The sequence below is a fragment of the Ascaphus truei genome, chromosome 4 (genome assembly GCF_040206685.1).
Source record: "Ascaphus truei isolate aAscTru1 chromosome 4, aAscTru1.hap1, whole genome shotgun sequence".
In the NCBI taxonomy this organism is placed as follows: Eukaryota; Metazoa; Chordata; class Amphibia; order Anura; family Ascaphidae; genus Ascaphus; species Ascaphus truei.
Window position 1 is genome coordinate 288,522,367 of NC_134486.1, and position 24,774 is coordinate 288,547,140.

A 24,774-nucleotide genomic window follows, 5' to 3' on the forward strand; every position below is an offset into this window, starting at 1 on the left:
GCTTCACAACAAAAAAATTACCTACCACTCAATCAAAATATACAGAGGTAAATGCATTCATTATACGGTTGGTGCATGTGGGGAAATGGGGTACAAGGTAGAAAGTGATCCCAAGGTGGGGATTAGCAAAAAGCCTCAGATTAGCTGCACTCAAACCTTGTCTTTTCTCGAACGAACGAAAGATGTTTGTGGTTGGTGCGCTATGGGTTTGGGGGAGGGCCCTGCTCCTTTCATTTGTCCTGGGCCCCATGATTTCTGTTGGCGGCCCTGTACTGAATACTGTGGATGGGGATCTGCTTGTAGGACTGATCCTGGGGGAAATTCTGCTTGGCCCACTAAGGCATATCTACACTCCCGTTACTGGGACATGTGCTTCTTTCTTTTGGCCATATTATTGGATCCTAACTGAAGGAGCACTGACCCTTTCTGAAACACAATTTAAAAAAAGGGGGGGGGGTAATCTATGCTGTACTCTGGGGAACATCTACCCTATCTCTACTCTCTGAAGACTCTCTCTTTCTTCCATGCTGGAACTCTCTTCCAGAATCCTCTGCTCCTGTCCTTTATACCTCCAATGAAAAGTTAATTTGTTAATATTGCCATTTTTATACTCTCAAAAACTGCTGGATACAACTGTTTACAGTGCAATGTTTCTGACCTACATGGTCTTTTGCCAAGCTAATCTCGTGGCCATTATTGCAGCCACTCTCTTATAGTGCATTCGGCTCCCCGAGTGGGACAAAAAACTCCCATTACTTAAATCCTAACTCATGTCCTGTGTGTGTCGTCACTAAGCAACTCGGAACGCCACACCAGCACTAGCCAAGCATCCCAAGTAGCATAAGGTAGGCCAGTCGATGGAAGCACCCATAACTAGAGAAACGGAAAACAAAAGGCAAACACTGTCAGACCTCGTGAAAAATAAGGTGTAAAACAGAACACTCCCCAGGGCTGAACCTCTGTCCAGACCTGTAGAGCGCTAGGGCTCACCTATGTAAACACTGAAAGGTCATATTCCCTATTGAGTCCCCTAGGGTGAAGGGTGTCAAGTTTCTTGATCCACCTTGCCTCCTGATGCAGGTATCGTAGTCTATCACCACCCCCTCCTCAATGGGGATGCACAGTCTATGACTTTGTACCTCAACTGGCTGACACCATGACCAGCTGCTATAAAATGAGAGACCACCGGAAGATCCTTGTTCCACATCTTATCATAGACTTGTGCAAACAAATGTGGTCCTTGATTCACTTTGTGGTCCCGCTCACATACAACAGCCCACAAGGGCACTTCAAAAGATAATTGACCCACTTTGAATTCCAGGTGAAATAACTACAGTACTAATTAAACACCTTACCCATATGCGGATGCGTGACTGTCCTATCTAATGTGACATTACCACATTGGGCAGAGCTGAAACAGGGGAAAGTGCCAAATATAGGTTTGCCATGGAATCTAGTCGTTGTTTACTTGCAAGTACCGATGTAAGGTCGCACTAGACTGTCCCTAAAATTAGAAGCTGTCCTATATGAGAGTAGGGGAATTGTTGAAAATGTATTGCCCAATTCTTTTTCCGCTCTCAATATGGGCCAATGTTTACGAAGAATACCAACTATCCTATGGGTGGAGGTACTGCAGGTGCTCACAAATGGAATACTATCCATCTGCACTTTTCTATCTCTTGAAATCAAAGATCAACACAAGACATGGCTTTGTCATCAGTCCTCTCACATTGTAACAAGTCATCAAGATAACACTGTTGTTTGAACTTCAGTCATGTCATTAAGTCTGGTGTCGTGTATATGTGGGTCGCTGACAATACATAAAAATGTAAGTATTGCTTATTTTCTACTTGTTGTGTGCTGTGGGCTTTTTGTTTGTTTTAGATATCATGTTTGGGAGTTGGGTTGGCACTCTCTAGTCCTACTTGCACCACAATCAAATATGTATTTTAGCAGCTGATCAGTTTGAAAAGGTTTTTTTAGCCATTGTTATACTCCCTGCATACATAGTTTCTTTTTTTATGCTTTTGTGCCCCATACTGTAGTCTGTTGTATGTTTTATTTTTGTTTTTCTATATACAGTACTGTAATTCCTATAGTGAAGTGAATAAAAACCTGTTTAAATTCTGAATTGTATTCAGTTGTCTCAGGGATAAATACTCTTTTTTATTGTATTGGTTTTTTTTTTGTTCCTGAGATGTTTGCTGTTTAGGGGAAATGGCCATCGAGATCAGCCTCGCTCCACTGGCCAATACAGAACCGCAATGTTACCAGTTACAGCTTTCTGTTGACAACTCTGCAGCCATATTTGTATCTTTTTAGTATCAGAAACTGGTACCAGGAGGTCCCTGTAGATCAGAGAACTGCAGTTCAGCACAAGCCAACCCCTCCCCAAAGTGTAAGTAATATTAAAAATATATATATATATATATATATATATATATTTTAAATGGGAATTGCTGCTTTAAATCAGTGCTTTCCAAACACATTGGGATAATTTTGTGGTTAAACATACAATAAGACTTTGTCTCCATCCATCTATTATAATGTCAACTTTGAGCTTAAGTATCCTGTGGCCTGATGTTGCAGACAGTGACCTTCAAGTTTCAATGATTAGACAGCTGCCCCATTCTCACTATGAGATATAAAGGATAGTTACTGTACACAACAGGGCCTATGAACATGGCATAAATTTATAAGGGACAGGCGTCTCGGCTATTAAGACCTGCAGCTTCTCTCCACTGTTCATTTTTCCTTCAGTAATAATAGCTGGGACTGTACCTAAAGAAACAGATTCAAGCAAGGAGGAAGCAGAGAAGAGCTTTGAGAGGAATGAGGAGTCACTTGTAAAGAAGAAAACACTGCTCTTAGCATCTGAGATTGCTCAGCTGGAGCTTTTCTAAACCTCAGGTAAATCCTTGAAGGACACTTTTGGGGGATATTAGAAAATGTGTTTCTTATTATGAATGAGGTACTGTATAGACTCAAATTCACGTTCACAAATTCAGTAGTATTTGCACTGAGTATCCATACTCCATATGGAGACTTTGGATCCATACTTTGTTACAACTTTAGATTACAGATTCTCATTTGTTTTGGAGGGGACATTTAAAAAAAAAAGTGCTGCCTCTGCCTTTTTCTTGTTCTTCTAATCAAATAAACAAACAGATTCTGCAAATGTTTTCCTGGTTTGTTAAAGTCAGTGCCACTACATTGCATTATGCTCTTTGATCACTGAATCCCTCTTACTACTAATTCTCCTTACTGGTGATCATCCTTTATAATTACTCTGTTCGTGGTCTTCTGATAGTAATTCAATTGTTCAGGTACTGTAACACTGGACAACATAAAATTGGACTGTAGGGTTGTCAGTGTATAAAAGTAATATAATGGATACTTTAGGCAAGATTTACTAGGGCCTTTTAAATAAATAAAGAAAATAATGTAATGTTACCCTAAAATAGGTTATGCTTTATTCGCTAAGATAATCATAAGCAGTGTTGACAATAGCACAGTGTTATTTAAAGAAGTAATCTGCGTTGCTTGTTTTTTTCTTGGGGGGGCTAAGGGAGTATTTTTTTTATATGACCTGAACTGATTTGCCTGCTTTATTCGTCTGCTGTAAAGAGAGAATAGTGAGACTTTATATACATAAAAACATTTAATTTGTCTCGCCTCGGGTTTTTATGAGTGCACACCGGATTATGGGCATACTGTGAGCTTTACCACTTTTATGTCCTAATTACCAAGCCACAAATGAGTCAAAAATAGGAAACAAAATTCGTTGTACAAGCCCTGTTATAAAAATGAGAAATGTGAAAAGACCTCAAGAGCATTGCAGGTCCTATTAGCAGCACTAAACCACAACCACTATCCGACAGAATCCAGTTATAGGACATATTGTACTGTATAAAACTGAAGGCAGGTAATAACCAGCACATATTTGTTTCCAATCCTCTTGCTTTTACATATGCTTATGAATTGAGAGACCTGCTCCTTGCGGCAAACACAGACCGATTTAGCTATGTTAGTCTCCATAACAGGATAAGAAAAGTACAGTATATGGGTGGGCTTTGGAGAGCCCCAGATTTTTTGACATTTGCATTGATGCAAACATCAGACTTGGGACCCAATTTAGTGTTTAGACGTCACCGAAAATAATTGCGGTAGCTTAAAACATTTAGCGCAGTGCCATCACTCTTTCTAGATTTGGAGTTAGGCTCTATAAAATCATTTGAAAGGGACAAATGCAAAATGCACGCAATAGTGTAAAATAGTGATAATAAGTGACTATTATTTATCAACCACTTAGGTGTATATGGTATGAATAAATGTGGATTAGAGTGTAATACATCCCTACAGATGCAGCGCCCGTTATTCGAACATTTCACGGAGACTTTTTTCTGAACTCTGCTTTATTCCTCGCGACATTCACGCGTTATTCTTCTGTGAACGCTGCAGTGAATGCCGCCAATCACACCAGTCACACCTGTTTTTACCGTTGTTGATTTCTTTGAATTAACAAGAGACAGGGGGTGCCCAATGCTGCATCCAATTGACAAAACATATAAAGTAAAATACTTCAATAATAATAATTGGTTATTTAGTTAAACCCTTTGGCCAAAGGCGTCATAAGCCTGCATACCAACGTCAAGGTATAACCAAAATAATGCAGGTCCTACACTACACTGTGAAACCTTTCCTTTTACCTCTGTTATTGAAGTATTTTACTTTATATGTTTTGTCAATTGGATGCAGCATTGGGCACCCCCTGTCTCTTGTTATATACAATTGCCACGCTCAGTAGCTCTCTGGTTGACATAAATATATATTCACTTTGTGGTGGGTGGGGGAGTTTGAGCTTGCTGGGTATCTGTGTTAACCGATTTCTTTGAATTACCTGGGTTCTGATTTCTTTGGGTATAGTCATCCGTGTATCCGCCAGATGGCAGAAATGAATAAATTCCCTATGCACTATCCAGTGGATAGTACTGTCCAGTTATGTACTGTACTACTGTGTCAATTTGCAGATGTTTAAAAACCAGATAAAAGCCAAGTCTACCACAGTGATCCATTGTGAATCGACCTTGGTCCTTGAAGACGCTGAATACGTTATCAAATGTAGGCATTTCATAATAAAAAGCTCTAAAACACAAGGGCTTTTTTCTACATTGTTATCCCTGCACAATTGTTAAATGGACACCATGTCAACGCCGTACATGTATACCAAACCTAACCTCAGTTATGCATTTTTAATATTTTCTGCAATTAGTGCTGGAACAGATAAGAGGGCAACTTTATCAGAAATATATGAATACTTCATTTCGAACTATGATTTTTTCAAATTTCCACCGAAAGTTCGTAGGTGGAAGCATTCGTTAAGGCAAACCTTAACTAATGATGATTGCTTTATTCGCACTGCCCCTCCTCTGGGAGATAGAAGAGAGAATTGGTCTGTGGTCCCACTTTTTGACAGTATGTTTGCTCATGGCAACTACAAAAGGAGAAAGGTTGGGTTTAATCCATGTAGGATTTGTCTGTCACGACCCAGCAATGTACCAGCACCAGCTTACAATACTGGTCCGACCATCACTGAAAACTTGGCGAACCACAATCCTTGCTACCTGGCCCCGCCATATTACCAGTGTCACGGTAACTTACGACAAGATATAATAAACACCAAATATCTGGGTTGAACTGAACGAGGCTTAGATATAATAAAATATATTTATTCCTTAAATAGGTGAACACAGCAATATAGTACAATTAACAGGCAAGAAGGTAACACTTACTTAGTGTTGGGGAATGGAGAAGTATCAGCTAGCAATTCTCCAGCAATCCGGTGACATTCAAGATGAAATCAGAAGAACCACAGAAACTGTAGGTTTGACACAGTTTATATACCTTTGTAACCCTATTCTTAACATTGAATACAGACTATTGGTGAACAATTATCTGTATCCAATCCCTAACGTGGAAACACAGTTTAACCCATGTCCCCCAGCTAGTTAGCCCATGCGTACTGGGACTCTGAGGGTCTTATTTCTGTAGCCCCATAATTAAATCAGGGGCAACGACCAGTCTACCAGATGAAGTATCTGTCAGGATCTTCATTGTTTGTAGGTGTAGATATAACACTTACAAACCACTCCAGTTTGATGCTTCTCCGCCCTCAGGTAAACAGTTAGAGTCTTTTGATCAGTACTTGGTTCCTAGACTTTGGGTCGCCCCCCTGACCATTTGCATTCCTTTGTGTGAAGGAATCTGCGCGGGTTTTTATCCCCGCCTTTGAATACAATATTAAAGTTAAAACACAGATATATTAAAATATCTGGTTCCGTTAGGTCCAGCGGGTCCAAACTTTCCAGATCTTAATACCGGAACTGGGACATCATATGATCCAAGTTTCAGCGTGCTGTGACCTTCAGAACCGGATATACACAAATACCACTTAAACCGTTTCATACTTTAACACAAAATTCTCCGGTGTGTGTGGGTGCAGACACTGACATTATAATGAAACATGGGAACAGGGGAACATACATTTTCCTGACATGACAAGGTGTAAGCCACATTCCTGGACCGCAGTCCAGTTAACCCCTTGCCTCCCTGGTGAGGTCAGGGGGTGGCCATATGGGGTGCAACCCCTTTAATACCGGGCCAACCCCCCTCTCCCTCTACAACCGGCAAGATTTCCAGCCTGATTCCCGCAATGTACTACCAGCTGGTCTCAGTTGTTGGAGGTTAGTGGCCCCTCCCTCCCAAGCGTCAAGATCACCCATCCCCACTGCCCTAGTTAGCAGGTCTCTTTCATTTTACTGCATATGGATCCAATGATGGTCCTTCTCCCTCCTAATAGAGGTAAATGAGAATTTTAATCCTAGTATAGGTGTATTAGTATTGTATCTGGCAGTGTTAGGACCTGTGACCAGGTCTGCCTTGATGTGGCTCACAGACTTACAACGCTTTGGCCAAAGGGTTAAACTAAATTACCCTTTTTCAAGAGAATATATAAGTATTTTACTGTGTATTTTTGTCATATTTGAAGTGGCATTGGGCTTTTTTGTTTAATGTACTACCAGCACCGGCTTACAATAATGGTCCAACCTGGCGAACCACAATCCTTGCTACCTGGCCCCGCCAGATTGCCAGCAAGATTTCCAGCCTGATTACCAACATTATTACCAGCTTCAGCAGCTTCCGCTGCTTCAGCAGGCACCTGTCAACTATAATGCAGACTACAGGAGTGACCCCGGCTTGTACGCACAATACACCTCTGACATTGGCTCATCTCCACTCGTTTGGCACAGTTTATAATGAAGGTAAATATAATGTACTAGAGTATACTGTATCACACTATACTGTACAGTACAGTATTAACTTTAATTCCCAATGACACTACAGTAGTGTATGCCTGCCATACAGTATCAATGCTTGTACTGTACTCATGCACACTACAGTGCGACTTGACGCATGCACAATACCGGAAGTAATAGCACTTTTTTTCAGAAAAAAAACATTGAGCATCAAAAGATATTGTAAGGAGGAAGTTCGATGGAACTCTAATATCGCTTTTTTAAAACGTTGCTTTTTTACTTTTATACAGTCAGTATTACCAGCTTCACGCTATTCTTTTGGACAACACACTATAATTGATCACCCTCTCTCCCCCTTTCCACACTTGGAGGAAAAGTTTCCCGATTCTTTCCTGGTGGACACAACTGTGGTCATCATTTAGTTTTGCTGGCTGGTGATTATATTAATAATCCAAACTACTTTTTATACATCTACACTTGTGAGTGCATTTTGTACTCCCCTTTTTATTAATAATATTAATAATAAATCTTTTCATCACTGGTTTATTCCAAGATCTGATCTTTAGATCACAACATCACAATAAATTCACATTTGTCTCTTAGTAATTATACACATTGTGTGTTCACTTTTCACTTTTGTCAGTTATGTTATATTTGAATGGAGTTTGCCAATGTCAGTAGAATGTTATAAGTCTGATATGCTTCTTTTATTATGACTACAACTGATATTTTTTTAAAGGTCTTTGGAATACAAAGAGGGGATGGGATTGTTAACAAAAGTTAAGGTTTGAACCTACAATCTGAGACTTGGCCCGGATAATTTAAGTTACTGATTCACTGTGTTCTATTCAAGTCAATGGATAATTATGCACTATTAGCTCTGCATTACCATGTTTCTTATCACACTGAAAATGGGGAGTTTCTAAACTTTGACTAATCCAGTCACCTGGGGCTTCTGTTGGTATTAGTAGATGTGACCTACAAATTTACTAGACCCACACCTGGCGTTTCCTCATTGGTTCTTCATACCAACACCAATTATAGTATAGTTGATATGTCACTTCCAGGTAAAGCTCTGTTTTGTTTCTTGCATTCCTGCCTCACTAGAGCAAGATTGTTCCTGTTTCCTGTTCACTATGATGTCATCTTGTTTCATGATTGTGCTTTTGTTCTGATTCTTCAGCTTGAATGTTCTAATTTCTGCTAGTCCTAACCATGCTTCTTAATGTACCTTTTGTACTGCATCTTAACTTTATTTCTCGGTTTCACTCTGCTGCCTCTAACCCAGAGGAATTTTGGCAGGTCCACTGTTGCTATACATTTAGTTTAGTGATGGTTTAAAATGATTTTATTGTTCTTGGAATCCACACTATTTCTCCCTTTGAAAAAATAAATACATTTTATATTGGTGGATGTAAACCCTGTAACGTTTACTGGTACTTGTGCTAGGTGCGTTTCCAGTATGTGTTTCATCATATTGTATTTTGTACAGACCATTTCCTATAAGAAAGCTTTTTTTTGCTGCAGTCATGAAATTAATGTAATTAATCTGGAAAGCAGTAGTGCCCCAAGCTCACACAGCTCCGGCTCTGACTTTATTGTGCTGGTAATGACTTACCAATACACCTTACTGTAAATGATCCTTCCCAAACACTTAGTTCATGATTTGCAGCTTGCCAATTAAGTTGCCAAGACTGCAAACATCTCCAGCTGAGAGGTTGTGGTATAAGAATAAAGATGGATGTTCACAGAAGCTAATAATGACACAAAAACTAGCATATTTTCCTTTCATATACATTACTCGGTTATGCCAGATTGCTCTTTCTACAAGAAGACTATATGCCGCTGTAGGCAGTGTCATTACTGAAACTCAGCAGATGAAAAGAGACAAGCCATAAAACATGACCAGTACTGCAGTTCAATGTAAATGTCGTCAAATATTTTTTTGAACCCTGAAAATCCCTCTTTTTTTACACGTGTTTTCCAAGATAGCAACAAGTATTCAGGAGGGCATATGTAAAAGGTTGCCAGTTTGTTTTCTAGTGCTGCAAATCCATACCAGGGAGTGAATGCACATGGAAACATCTGAATTACACAGTCGGGTTGTTGATTAGTTACACATTATTTGGATTACTTTTTTTTGTTTAATAGATCGAAGGGTTCTGCCATGTGCGAGTTTGTTGGTGCTGTATTCAGGGGAGTGATGGCAAAATTTGGAGTACTAATTATTATTAAGCCAGAAGGCTCTAGTTCTGTGCTTAACATTTTGTGCATAGCAATAGATACAGAGATTATGGTTTCAAGGTTACCTGTTGATAAATTTCAAGAATTGAGGGCCTTAGTAGTTATGTTTCTGGCGGCAAAAAAGATTAGCCACTTGACATTTGCTAGCAAGATAATGCCAAAGGGCAATGTATTTTCTTAGGTGCTTGTAGGAGTGATGAGGGGTGAGGAATAGAAGGGACACCATTTTATTAGGATAGTGAGGAGGTCAGGGAAGAGTTAATGGTCTGGGAGGAATTTTGAAGGGATTACAATGTAAGTATTTTGTGTCGGCAATCAGTGGTATTGAATGCAGAGCTAAGGCTATTTACTGATGCTTCTGGAGCATACAGGTTTGGGGCATATTGGAATGGCCAATGGTAAATGGCAGGTTGGCCATCAGGTTCGGAAGCAGTGAAGGTTGGTAAATAACTTTATTTTCGTTGAGCTGTTCCCAATTGTGGTGGCAGTTGAGATTTGTGTAAGCATTTTGGCAACAAGGCAGTAACATTTTGGATAAATGCAGGTGGTGTGGGCCATTAACAGGTTGCCGGAGAATTCTCTGGAGATGCTGAGGTATCTAGTTAGGTGGTACTTGATATTAAATAGTTCAGGGACATAATTTACCAAGAGTGCAGAATGTAATTACCGACTTTCTTTCTTGTTTTAAGTGGGATCATTTAAGTGAAGGGGCACTGGAAGCCATGGAGAGAGTTCGCATATGATGCAGGGTGTATTGGAGAAAATTCCAGTATCATACAGTAAGTGATTGAGTATGAAAGTATAATGCATGAATGCACAAGGCCTTGTGTAAGTACATATAAAATCCACATACAAAATCTTACAACGGATTAATGGGGATTCACCGAAACATGGTTGATGCCAATTGTTCAGTGTCTCCAAGATCAGGAAAGAAACTCCCCTCAAATACTGGGAATATGAAGCGACTAGTACTTAAATTAAGCAAATACAAAAAGTAATAATGTTGCAGATAATTCACATATTGAAATTCACCTGTTACTCTGTGGGCATGCTCCCAGCATGTAAATAATCGAATAGACAAAGGGTAAAAGCTGTTAACAGCAATCAGAAAAGCAAAACAGACTGGGCGCATAAAAACAATTCATTCAGCCAATGCCATGAGGTAAAAAAGAGAACGCAGTCCCTCTAAAGCGTTTTGCACCCGCCAGGGAGCTTTGTCAAAGAGCATGTTTTACTCTTTTTTTTTTCTCCTTCCACTGCAGAGGTAAATGAGAATACTTACAGGTAGTGTTAGAACCTGCATAATGGTCATGCTGTGACGTGGCTGCAGACCTGTAACGTTTTGGCCAAAAGGATTAGCTAAATGACCCATACTTATGAGAATACAAACATTTAAGTATTTAACTACAGTATCTATTTTTTGTCACATTGGATGTACAGTAGCATTGGGTATTTCTGTTTTTTGTTGTATGCATTTGGTCATGCCCAGTAGCATTCCTTTTGACTATATGTGTGTGTGTGTGTGTGTGTGTGTGTGTGTGTGTGTGTGTGTGTGTGTGTGTGTGTGTGTGTGTGTGTGTGTGTGTGTGTGTGTGTGTGTGTGTGTGTGTGTGTATGTAAAAAAAGCAGCAAGCATTCCAATATAGATATGCAGAAAGGCCTGGTGCTAGACCCATAAATAATGTAAAGAGTATGTTACCATCCAGTAGAGCAGCAGAACAGCAAAGAGTGACAGCACTTAGAGGTAAGTCAGCAAACAATGTATTGAAACAGACACAAAAATCCTGATTTGTGTGTCTGTTTCAATACATTATTTTGCTTTACATTTTATATATATATATATATATATATATATATATATATATATATATATATACATATATACAGTGTTCGACAAACCTATACATTTGCTCGCCCCGGGCGAGTGGATTTAACCCCCGGGCGAGTAAATATTGGCCCAAGCGGCACACGTTTGGTACTAGGTGGCGAGTAGATTTTTTTGTGTGGCAAGTAGATTTTTTGGTGATTTGTCAACCACTGTGTATATATATATATATATATATATATATATATATATATATATATATATATATATATATATATATATATATATATGTATATATATATATTATATATTATATATAAATATATATATATATATGTATATATATGTATATATATATATGTGTGATGGGTACTGGGGTTAGAGCTTTTTGCTTTTTGGGTTTGTGTGTATGTTATGCTTCTTGTTAGAATAAAGATGTGGCCTGTTTTGATCCAATATGATGCACAGCTGGTTTATTGTTTGCACTAGTACGAATTGGGTGGTGGTTACCGGATCAAAACAAAAACCCCAGAGGTAGCTGGTGCACTGGAATTCAATCTTCACCTTTACTGTATAAAACAAAAGACAAAAAATACCCGATGCTACATCCAATGTGACAAAATACATAGTTAAATACTTCAATGTTAGTATTCTCATGAGTAAAGGTCATTTAATTAAACCCTTTGGCCAAAGTGTTATGTCTGCAGCCACTTCACATGTATACACAAAAGAGAGACGCTCAAGAAGGAACAAATATCAATTAGTCAATAACAGCTTTATATATCCAAATCTATTAAAAAACACAGCACTTCGATTGTAAAACAGAGCTGCATCAGAACAGAGCTGCATCAGAAATGGCACATCCCCACACCACTCCATCCACTAGATGTTAAATAGTTAGATCCCAGTAGTTGGTAGTAGCTAGCCCCTCCAAACTGGTCGAAATTGGGGGCTGACTGATGTTAATAGTCTGAAAGGCTACACTGGGGCCTTCTGCGGAGCTCGAGCAGCATGACTGGCTACAGGGAGGAGGGAGACGGGGGGTTGAGGCAGCATCCTGCATATAACGTCACGCGTCTTCCGCAAGGATTCTAGATACCACAACGTATTTCTCGTAAACATACGCTTCATCAGGAATACCCTCTAGCTACCCTCTAGGAATGCCCCTTATATATAGGTCACTACCTCGCAATTTTATCCCAGAGTTCACAATTAGTGACATATTAACATCTCCACAGTGATTGACAACCTCGAACACAATAAAATACAATCAAACTACACAAATACATATACCTCACAAATACAACCATAACATTAAAACATACACATTTTCCACATAATTATCCCCTGCCTATTAAAATCCATCTTAATCTCTCACTTATATTGATTGAAACCATAAGGAAAGTATTCCAGATAAAATGAGTTTAAAAAATTGATCACATACCATTGGGTCATACTGTATCACCTACCATTGGGTCAAATTATTTTAATTAACTGTACCTTATATAAAAAGACCATATATTCAAATTCCTACATATAAAAGGGCAGCACATATAGTTCTAAAAAAAAGTCTACAAAGATAAAGATTAGCATGGAACATCTTATATAGTATAAAAATACTATTACCACAACCAAAATAGGTACTATGTACTAATGGCATACCATAATAAAAAATAAAAAAATATATATATTAATACATTACATAGTGATTGGTCAATAGGTCAACTCATATTTAGCTTAAAGTGACCATTATAATATCTCTATTTGTATCCCTGAATCATTTGAGAAATGGGTGAAGTTCAATCTTTTCGTTCATGCCCAGAGGATATTTACTATATTGTGAATAGATCCAGTATTGTTCCCTCTGGAGGAATTTTAGTTCTCTTTAGTTCCCCCTTCATTGGATCTCTATCCACTATCTCTATGCCCCTGAACTTCAGGTCCTTAGGGGACCCTCCATGGCATTCAAGAAAGTGTTGCGCAAGATTATGCACCTTTTTACCTCACTCAAACGTTTGGCATTCCTTATAATGTTCACATGTTGACCAATGCGCACTTTCAATGGCCTTATGGTTTTCCCAATGTAGTACTTGTTACATGGGCAAGTGACCATATAGACAACGAAATTGCTACGGCAATTAATAGTGCATAATTTTACATTCCTTCCCAGTAACACAATCTTTGAAAATGTTATCCCGTGACATGAAGTGACACATTTACCACATGGATAATTTCCTAGTGGTTTATCTAAAAATGGAGTTCCTGGGACGACACTAGATCTTTTCTTTAAAACACTCAGTGCCAAAATACTTTTCAGATTCTTTGCTTTTCTAAAAATTACTTTGGGTTTAGCTGAAAGTGTTTGTTTGAGAATTGGGTCCATTTTTAGGACATCCCAATGTTTATATAAAATCCTTCTAATAGATGTCTTTTGTTTGCAATAACATAGATGAGATATGAGATACAGGCAGTCCTGAGAACATGAGATACTGTATACATTTATCTCTATTGCTCTCCTCATAGAGACTAGTAAGATCCCTCAAAATATCTTCATTGTAAAACATAGAGCTACCTTCAATACCGGTCTGGGATATAAGAGATATATCCACCCCTTCTGTTTCATTAAACAGATTTATCCATTCATTTGACCCATTCATCAGAGACACCTCAAGTGACACCTTGGGACCATGAACTTAGACTGGTGGCAGTTGTGATGGAACATTGCTTGAAGCTAGAGCAAGCTTTACAACATGGGGACTCCAAATATATTGATTCTTCAGATTTGTGTAACAAATTGCAAGCCATCGCATGACGAGTTCCAAAGTGTGCATCATCACCACAAGATGTACTGTATTGAACTTTGTCTGCAAAAATAAGTCGACAAATAGTGTCCCCAACACATGTATTGCTCTCTGCATCCTTTTGACCCTCCCTGTTTCTGGGCCAGTGATGAGCAAAGCTTTTCCAAGCCAAAGTTGATCAAAACATTCGTTCCTCAATGATGCAAGAAAGACTTGTTGGGCTATCCACTTTGTCATTAGAACATGCATTGCACAAAACATTGACCTGAAGAAACTTGTCTCCACCTTTGCAAAGTACAATTCTAAATTCTAATGTTCATTTCTAGTAGTACATATCCTGTGAAAAGTGTAGAGCAAATGTATAATCAGTATCATATTCTCCCTGTAATGTAAAATAAATCTGTAATTATAAATGCAGAATTTGTATTCATACTAATGCACAATGTTCATTTACATTTTTGTTTTTGGGAGGGGGGGGGGGCGCACGGCTGAAGGTGGTAAATACCCTTGCACCAGCCCTGCCCCGGATGCCTGGGCACGTCCTCGGGTGCCCAGCTCAGGTGGGTGGGGGAGTTCAAAGGGAGTCAGGACCCTCCGTCCGGACTCTAGATGACCCCGCTAAGTGGTAACAGGGGCCCTTGCGTTCTTCCCCACAGCAATGAAACGGATTCCTGGGGAGAGAGCGGTGCCTCTCTAACAGAGCTGCCCTCCTCCATGACGCAGCAATGCCGTGACATCATGACATTGCGATGTTGCCCGGGGGCCCCTTAAGGCATAGTTACGTCACTGCTGAGAAGTATATATTTTTGTTGCACTTTTTTTTAGATTTTTTTCTCTCTCACTATTTTCACTAGGGCACTCCTGATTTTTAATCAATTTTAATTGCAAACTGCACTGTAGCTCATATAGTGCTCCTAAATGTTAACTCCTTAGGCTGCGGTCCCAGTGACTGCCACAGCGTACGCCTCGGCGTGCACTGTGAGAACAAGCACCGGCCCCCCAGTCACTCAGGGCTGAGTACATGCATCGGCGCAGATTCAGCAGCCGCGCTGTACTGCAAGATTCCACACACTCCAAAAAATTGTGTGTGTAACTTGCGACGGAGCCGTTACCACGCCCCCGCCGGCGGTTCAGCCAATGAGGGCGAACCAGCCGCGTGAGGTCATGACCACGCCCTCTTAAAACCCCGACCACGCCCCCTCCCAGTGGTAAAATGATAAGTGCAAAAAGCGCTCGTGCAAACAAAATACAGTGATGAACAAAGATAACCTGTGATACAAAGTTCAATGAAGGTAGTCCTTGAGCTGCCCAAAGGGTTAATCTGGTATCTCCCAACCAGATGAGAAGTCTGTGGAAAGGAACCTCCTGTGGCGCTAAGGTGGAATGGAAGTAGGATCTTGTGCAAAAGTTCTTGTCTTGTACTATTGACCTCAAGAAAAGAAGACAAAATGCAAAAAACACTACAATAGTGTATTACCCAGGGACATAGTATGATATTATAAAGTGCAATTTATTCTATAAAAAATTAGTAAAACAATTAATATAAAACAATTAATCAGACATTAATGTCAGACTTGATTGACATATAAAACTTCCATGCGCTTGTGCACTAGGAAGATGAACTGCTTCGCCGTGGTAAAATTGGAATCCTACTCACCGGACGTGAATAGGACATGCGCAATGGTTTAAAGGTCTTTGCATCAGGTAACACCGCTCGTCGTGGGGTGGAACAGCCAGTAGATACGGGAGAATCGCCTTCAATGCTCGCAGTCTCCTTGCTGACAGAGTCCGGTCAATCGACTCCACTACTGACGTCACCGCCTGGATAGCACTGCTACGGTGTCCCTGAGAGGCCAAAAAACCTCCAACGCGTTTCAAAACTCCTATTGATGGGTTTCTTCGTCAGGGATGGTTGCTGCATGGGGCTATACTTCTATATATACCCCAGATCGTTCAATTAGGGTAATTGTTGTGTTTTGATTTAGGAAACACCCAGTAGAAAGTCCTCTAATTGTACATTGATATGGGATGCAATGGTAAATGACATACACAAGTGGATATACATCAAACATACAGATGAATGTAAAAAACATATTGTCACAAACATCACAATATTGAAAGAGAGAACATGTTATCACAATTATCACAATAATCACATATGATCCCAATTTATATATGTTCAAACATATGTCCAGATATTGGACTGGAAATATATGAAGGGGGGAAGGTAAATACCTCCTATATGATAAGTGAAACATGTGTCCTCAATATTCATTCAAATCGAACAATGGATTACAGTATATATAATGATACACAGATAAGTATAAAATGCTTAAATCAAAATGTGCGAACACAAAGGACACAATGAACAAATTGCCCTTGTGTGATGGTCAACAAACACTTATAACAATAAGTAAGCACTTATAATAATAAGTGACTAGACAGTGAATGCTCTTAGAATACTCCCATTGGAGAGATAATATATTTGAAAGACTGTATATTAGAGAGACACCTTTCCCAGGCTTAGACACCCAAGGAAAAAATCCAAGTAAAAGTCTTGTAGTATATGTTGTTAATTATTAGTATTATCACATTAAGTAAGTGAAATTTAATTAAGTGAAATTTGGTGAAATATAATAAATTTAATAATCTAAATAAAATTTCCACTAATAATCAATGTATATTATACATGTGAATATAAATGATAATGATATTGACAGTATATTGAAGTGGTGATATAAATTTGAATAAATATAATTAAGTCAAGTGTTAATAAATAATATAGTGGTAATAGTGATATTAGTAGTATTATTAGTAGTATTTGTGATATTTTGCAGGCTTCCACATAATAGCTGTCGCTGTCAGAAACTTTTGATTTATTGTACTGATTGTACTTTTGTCGGCAGACAAGGACAGGGACATTTATGTGGTGTAATTAAAGGAGCGTTGATACATTTATTTGAGGAATGCTGACAGATCAAATTCAACATTCAGACCTTGTGGACTGAGCGTTTTTAATTCAAAAATCCAAAAGGATTCCCTTTTAGAAATGAGGTTTAATTTATCTCCTCCTCGCTTGCAGAAAGTAGGACATTCGATGGCATGGCATTTCAGTCCTGCTGGACTTTGTGCATGTTTTAATTTGAAATGGAGAGAAACATTATGGGACTCGAAGCCTCTTTTGATGTTGTATATGTGCTCCCCAAGTCTTCTTTGCAATGTTCTACCCGTGCGACCCACATATTGTAGGCCACACGGGCATTCCAACAAATAAATGACAAATTGGCTGTGACAGTTGATTAATGTCCTAATGGGATATTCTCTATGTGTGATGTTAGATGAGAACTTTTGAGTTTTAATGCTGTGTTGACACGCTATGCATTTAGCACATGGAAAGTATCCCTTAATTATATCATTTGTTTTTTTGTGTGTTTCTACTAAATGGACAGCTGGGTGACAGTTTTGTTTTTAGATTGTTTGCTTTCCTAAAATATATTTCTGGACTTTCTTTCAGGTATCCTTTCAAGATGTCGTCTTGTCTTAGAAGACCCCAATATTTGTCAAATGTTTTTATTATCTGTGGATCCAGAGAACTGTATTGTGTGATAAATGCCACTGTGTCTGTCTTAATGTTGATTTTCTCCTTTGGTTTATATACCAATAAATCAGACCTTGTCATCGCTTTGACTGTCTCAATGGCATTGTCTAACTGATGTCTATTGTAGTCACGGTCAACAAACCTCTGTTTTAGATCCTGAGCCTGTGCATCAAATACTAAGGGGTCCGAACAATTACGTTTGATTCTAACCAGCTGTCCCTTGGGGATGTTTCTAATCCAATTTGGATTATGATGACTGCTGGCTAGAAGGTAATTGTTGGCTTGCACTGGTTTGTAATATGTTTTGGTTTGCAAAACATTATTTTACGTATACAACTGTAGATCCAGAAATTCTATACAATTTTGACTCTCCTTAAATGTGAATATAAAATTTCTATCATTATCATTCAGATGTGTTTTGAATTTCTCTAACTCACATGCAGTACCTCTCCATATGAATATGACGTCATCTATGTAGCGCCGCCATAGGACCAAATTCGCCCCCAGTTCTGAATCGGACCAGATGACATCATCCTCCCTCTTGCCCATATATAGGTTTGGGTAACTGGGAGCGAATTTGGTACCCATGGCAGTGCCACATGTCTGGAGGTAAAATTGTTCCATGAATAGGAAATAGTTATGCCTTAGAATGAAATTGATGGATTCCATCAAAAAAGTGACCATCTCGACTGACATAGTTTTATCTTGCTCCAATACAGATGCTATCGCTTCACACCCTTTTTCGTGTGATATGACAGTGTAAAGCGATGTTACATCAGCTGTTACTATAATGTAAACTTGATGCCATCTAATGTCCCCCAAAATATGCAAGATATGTGTGGTGTCTCTTAAATAAGAGCGCAATTTGATTACATATTTTTGCAAGTGATGATCAATATACTGTGATAACGATGAAGTAATTGATCCTATGCCCGATATTATTGGGCGACCGGGAGGTCTCATAAGATCTTTATGTATTTTTGATATCATATAAAAGATAAGGATCCTTGGATATAAGTTGTACAAAAATTCGTACTCCCTATCATTTATGACACCCCCTTTAACAGCTCCCTCCAGTATGAGTTTCAATATGTCCTGATAATGTAATGTAGGGTTTTTATCTAATGGGAGATATGTGTCATTGTCCTCAAGTATGCGCTTTGACTCCTCAATATAGTAAGGGGCATCCATTACCACAATGCCCCCTCCCCTTGTCTGCCGATTGTATAACGATCTGATTGTTACTCTCCAATTGTGCTATTGCCTGCTTTTCATTTTTACTTAGATTTTCTCTCTTAGCTCCAACCTTCAAAATGTGTCTCTCTAGGTCTGCTGTAACCATCTCTGCGAATGATTCTACTAAGTTACCCCTAGCAAATTTGGGGTAAAAGGTTGAGCTTGATTTAAACTTTGTGAACTGATTATTTTCTCCATCTATGGTTTAACTAATAGATGTTTTAGTTTTAGCAAAAAACCTTTTCAAGGCTAATTGATCGATCGACCGGACTCTGTCAGCAAGGAGACTGCGAGCATTGAAGGCGATTCTCCCGTATCTACTGGCTGTTCCACCCCACGGCGAGCGGTGTTACCTGATGCAAAGACCTTTAAACCATTGCGCATGTCCTATTCACGTCCGGTGAGTAGGATTCCAATTTTACCACGGCGGAGCAGTTCATCTTCCTAGTGCACAAGCGCATGGAAGTTTTATATGTCAATCAAGTCTGACATTAATGTCTGATTAATTGTTTTATATTAATTGTTTTACTAATTTTTTATAGAATAAATTGCACTTTATAATATCATTCTATGTCCCTGGGTAATACACTATTGTAGTGTTTTTTGCATTTTGTCTTCTTTTCCCGAGGTCAATAGTACAAGACAAGAACTTTTGCACAAGATCCTACTTCCATTCCACCTTAGCGCCACAGGAGGTTCCTTTCCACCCGCCCCCTCCCGTCGCAACTTCTCCCTCTCTCCTGAAGACCACAGATCGCGGTTAGTGCTGTGCACGTGCCGCCCTCTCCCCCCCCCCCCCGCCGGGCGCGCGTGTTACAGTGATGACTGGGACCGCAGCCTTAGATACCGCATACATGTCATGCATGCTGTAAGCTGTATTATTGTGTTGTTTCCTCTTTTCTGTATGCAGTGGAATAAATAGAAAAGACACAGTACAAAATAGGCAGTGCAGGAACAGCTGATAGGGTTTAATGTGACATGGTTTCAGGCTTGAAATGTTTTGACCAAAGGATTGAACAAAATGACCCATACTTATGAAGAAAAAAATATATATATATATTTAAAAAAAATACATTGTCATATTGGACCTGCATTGTGGCTTCTTTGTTTATTGTACAGTAGTATACTTGGTCCCTTTCCCAGTGGCACTCCAACTGACACAATTAAATATAAAAATATATAATATTATGGGTTTGGGTTGAGCTTGCTAAGATTGTGTATGTTTAATTGTAAAATGTTACTAAACTAATCTGAAAATTGACAGTGTTTCAGTTTGGTTTGAGAAATGATAAATGTGTTCTCTGTCAAACAAGTTGTGCTAGACATCCATAAATATAAGAATTCAAAATATATAATGTGCGGAAGCTTCAGGTGAAAAGTTACTTTAGGTAATGCATTAGCCAACCAAAGATAATGTTCATAATCGCTGTCTGATCTCTGTCTAAATTTACACTGACCTCAAAAGACTTCCTGGCACATGGTGGTAAGTTGAATACAACTGGAAATTCTAATTATGGTCTTGTCCTCAGAGAACATAGACTTATGTAATTAAATTGTTACTAAACGGTGAGTAGAAATCATACATTACATTCATTAGCTGTTATTGAAACAGAAAACAGTTTAAATACATTGGGTTGTTAAAGGGGATTAGACAAAAGTAGCTATGCGCTTTTCAAAATAATTTCCAGAATACAGCTCAACCCCGTTATAACGCGATCCGTTACAACGCGAATCCGCTTATAACGCAATGCAAGCTTGGCTCCCAATTTTCGTATTTATGAATACTTTACAACACGATTATTGGTATCTGAAATACTTTATTGTAATATGCATTCAATTGTACTAACGCGAACCGCTTATAGCGCGATGTGATTCTTTGGACCCCAAGCACAGCGTTATAAGGGGGTTGAGCTGTACAGTACGTCTTGATTCAGTACTGGGAAATGTTTGCTTAATCTGTGCTTCCAAACTGCAAACTGACCATTTTCCTTTCATTAGCTAATTATCCATATGTAAATTAATGACAGCATTAGGTGATTAACTTATTTCAGGTATTGACTCCAATATTTACTCATATGTTTAATTTATAACTAAATACCAATTTGAATCATTGTCAGAACTGAGGCTTTCTGGGCTTAATCTTTTGAATAGATACAGTAGTATAACAGGCCATGTTAAAGTGAAGCAACATTAACAGTAACTTTGATAATGATACACTACAATTAATTTTTATTTTTTTAACCCTTACAGTACCAGAGGTCCAACGGTACCAGACTGACCATGGGCTACCGGCATTTTCAGTCACGTGATTGTTTCATCAGCGATCACATGACTGCCACGACGGCTCATGGAAACGGGGAAAAAAAGACAATTTTTGCCATGACGTACCAGATATGTCATAAGGGCACACTACTAAAGGTAAAAATGACTAGATGATTAACTTATTCTAGGTATTTACTCAATTTTACTGCTGGTTTTGTTTTGATAGAATCTGTGTCAGAACTGAGAAATTCTGGGAATATTCTTTTGATTTACAGAAACCAGACCATGTTAAGCTAATTAGATCAGCATTTTTTTCATTGCATTTCATATAAAAAATATTATTTTGTCTTACAGTATTTTCCCATTCACTTAATTATATATCCAGGAAAACTCAGCACACCTCAAAATAGAAAAGAGGAAAGAAAATAAGCAAAATGGTGAAGCACGTTCACAAAAATCCTTTGCAAGATTCAATGGTGAGGTATGCACTTACTGTACATGTAAGTGCCTGAGCCCAGGCACTGAAATGTTTCTTTGCTCCTCCGCTCCCGCAATGGTACATGAAGGATTCAGAAGCCTTATTCTTAAAAAGTCCAACTTTATATAAAAATCAGGGTAAACACTCACACTGACAGTGTAAATTGTAAGAGGGACCAGCTTGAGCACTTTGACTTCTCTGGTTACCGCAACTCCCACAGCCGTTACAGCCGGCATCCTATGTCACTTCCGGTACTTTGGTGCTTTCCAGATACTGGTCCCCCGGCAACCCTACGCATTTTGAAGGTGTTCCCTTCTTCCTCAGGGGTATGTATGGTAAGTCCATGTGTTCCCTCCTAATATATCCCTCTCCAACGCTACTATGTAATTAACTTTAATAGAATGCTTTACATGCAGAGATATAAGATTGGGAAACTGGGCATACATAAAAACCCACAGGAATGGGCTGAGGTTTAAGGAGGAGCAGAAGAGTGTAAAGCTTGAATGTGTGATACGGGATTTGATAGGAAGCCAGGAGAGGGATTTCAGTAGGGGAGGCGCTGAGACAGATCTAGGAAAGAGTAGAGTGATTCTGGCAGCAGCGTTTAGGATAGATTGTAGGGGAGACAGGTGAGAGGCAGGGAGGCCGGACAGCAGGAGGTTACAGTAATCAAGACGGGAGAGAATGAGGGCCTGAGTCAGAGATTTAGCAGTCGAGTTACATAGGTAATTTGGCTCCGCTAGATAAAGGTACATTTTTATATCGTGAGTACCAATATCGCTAACAGTAAAAATCATCAAAATAGCGCATATTTGAGTAAAAACTAGCATTCGTTCCATTTCTGATAATTATCGAAATGGTGTTAACTGAAGAGTTTTAGTAAATTACATATCACCTACTTCAAGTTGGCGCTAGCCCTATCTTTGCTATGTGTAATGGCAAATCAATGTGAAATTATATACATAGCCTATATAAGGTAAACATGCATAGAATAGGTCATTACATATTAATATGCCATTTTTTCTCTGTCTCCAACTCTGTCTGTCTCTCTGTCTCTCTGTGTATGTATGTATGTGTGTTTGTGTGTATATATATATATATATATATATATATATATATATATATATCTATATCTATATCTATATCTATATAACACCCATACATACAGTTGTGTGAAAAAGAAAGTACACCCTCTTTGAATTCTATGGTTTTACATATCAGGACATAATAACAATCATCTGTTCCTTAGCAGGTCTTAAAATTAGGTAAATACAACCTCAGATGAACAACAACACATGACATATTACACCGTGTCATGATTTATTTAACAAAAATAGAGCCAAAATGGAGAAGCCATGTGTGAAAACTAAGTATACAGTACCTTATGATTCAATAGCTTGTAGAACCACATTTAGCAGCAATAACTTGAAGTAATCGTTTTCTGTATGACTTTATCAATCTCTCACATCGTTGTGGAGGAATTTGGCCCACTCTTCTTTACAACGTTGCTTCAGATCATTGATGTTTGTGGGCATTGGTTTATGCACAGCTCTCTTAAGGTCCAGCCACAGCATTTCAATCAGGTTGAGGTCTGGACTTTGACTGGTCCATTGCAACACCTTGATTCTTTTCTTTTTCAGCCATTCTGTTGTAGATTTTCTGGTGTGCTTGGGTTCATTGTCCTGTTGCATGACCCAATTTCGGCCAAGCTTTAGCTGTCGGACAGATGGCTTCACATTTGACTCTAGAATACTTTGGTATACAGAGGAGTTCATGGTCGACTCAATGACTGTAAGGTTCCCAGGTCCTGTGGCTGCAAAACAAGCCCAAATCATCACCCCTCCACCACCGTGCTTGACAGTTGGTATGAGGTGTTTGTGCTGATACAGTGGCGGCCGCCTTTAGTCTAAAGCGGCCGCCACCGCGGGTATTTTTAAACCGCGTGCAGACGGGGGCATTTTTTTTCTTTTCGGCGCCGCAGGCGCTTCTTTTGTTCAGCGCCATTAGCGCTGATCGGGAGAAACGGCCGCGCGCGACCGCAAGATGCGGCTGGCGCGCGGCTAAGTTCGGCGGCTGAACAAAAAAACCCCGAACAATTGCGGGTAAATGTTAGACTAAAGGTGGCCGGTACAGTATGCTGTGTTTGGTTTTCGCCAAACGTGGTGCTGTGCATTATGGCCAAACATCTCCACTTTGGTTTCGTCTGTCCAAAGGACATTGTTCCAGAAGTCTTGTGGTTGGTTCAGATGCAACTTTGCAAATCTAAGCCATGCTGCCATGTTCTTTTTAGAGAGAAGAGGCTTTCTCCTGGCAACCCTTCCAAACAAACCATACTTGTTCAGTCTTTTTCTAATTGTACTGTCATGAACTTTAACATTTAACATGCTAACTGAGGCCTATAGAGTCTGAGATGTAACTCTTGTTTTTTTTGCAATTTCTCTGAGCATTGCACGGTCTGACCTTGTGGTGAATTTGCTGGGATGTCCACTCCTGCGAAGATTGGCAACTGTCTTGAATGTTTTCAACTTTTGAATAATCTTTCTCACTATAGAATGATGGACTTTAAATTGTTTGGAAATGGCCTTATAACCGTTCCCAGATTGATGGGCAGCAAAAAATGCTTCTCTAAGATAATTTCTGATGTCTTTCCTCCTTGGCATTGTGTTAACACACCTGAATGCTCCAGACCTGCAAACTGCTAAAACGTCGGCTTTAATAGAGGTGGTGACACTTGCTGATGATCAATTAATCAAGGACATTTGATTAGCAGCACCTGTCTGCTACTTAGCATCTTAATTCCTATGGAAGCAGTAAGGGTGTAGTTAGTTTTTCACACATGGCTTCTCCATTTTGGCTTTATTTTTGTTAAATAAATCATGACACTGTGTAATATGTCGTGTTGTTGTTCATCTGAGGTTGTATTTACCTAATTTTAAGACCTGCTAAGGAACAGATGATTGTTATTATGTCCTGATATGTAAAATCATAGAATTCAAAGAGGGTGTACTTTCTTT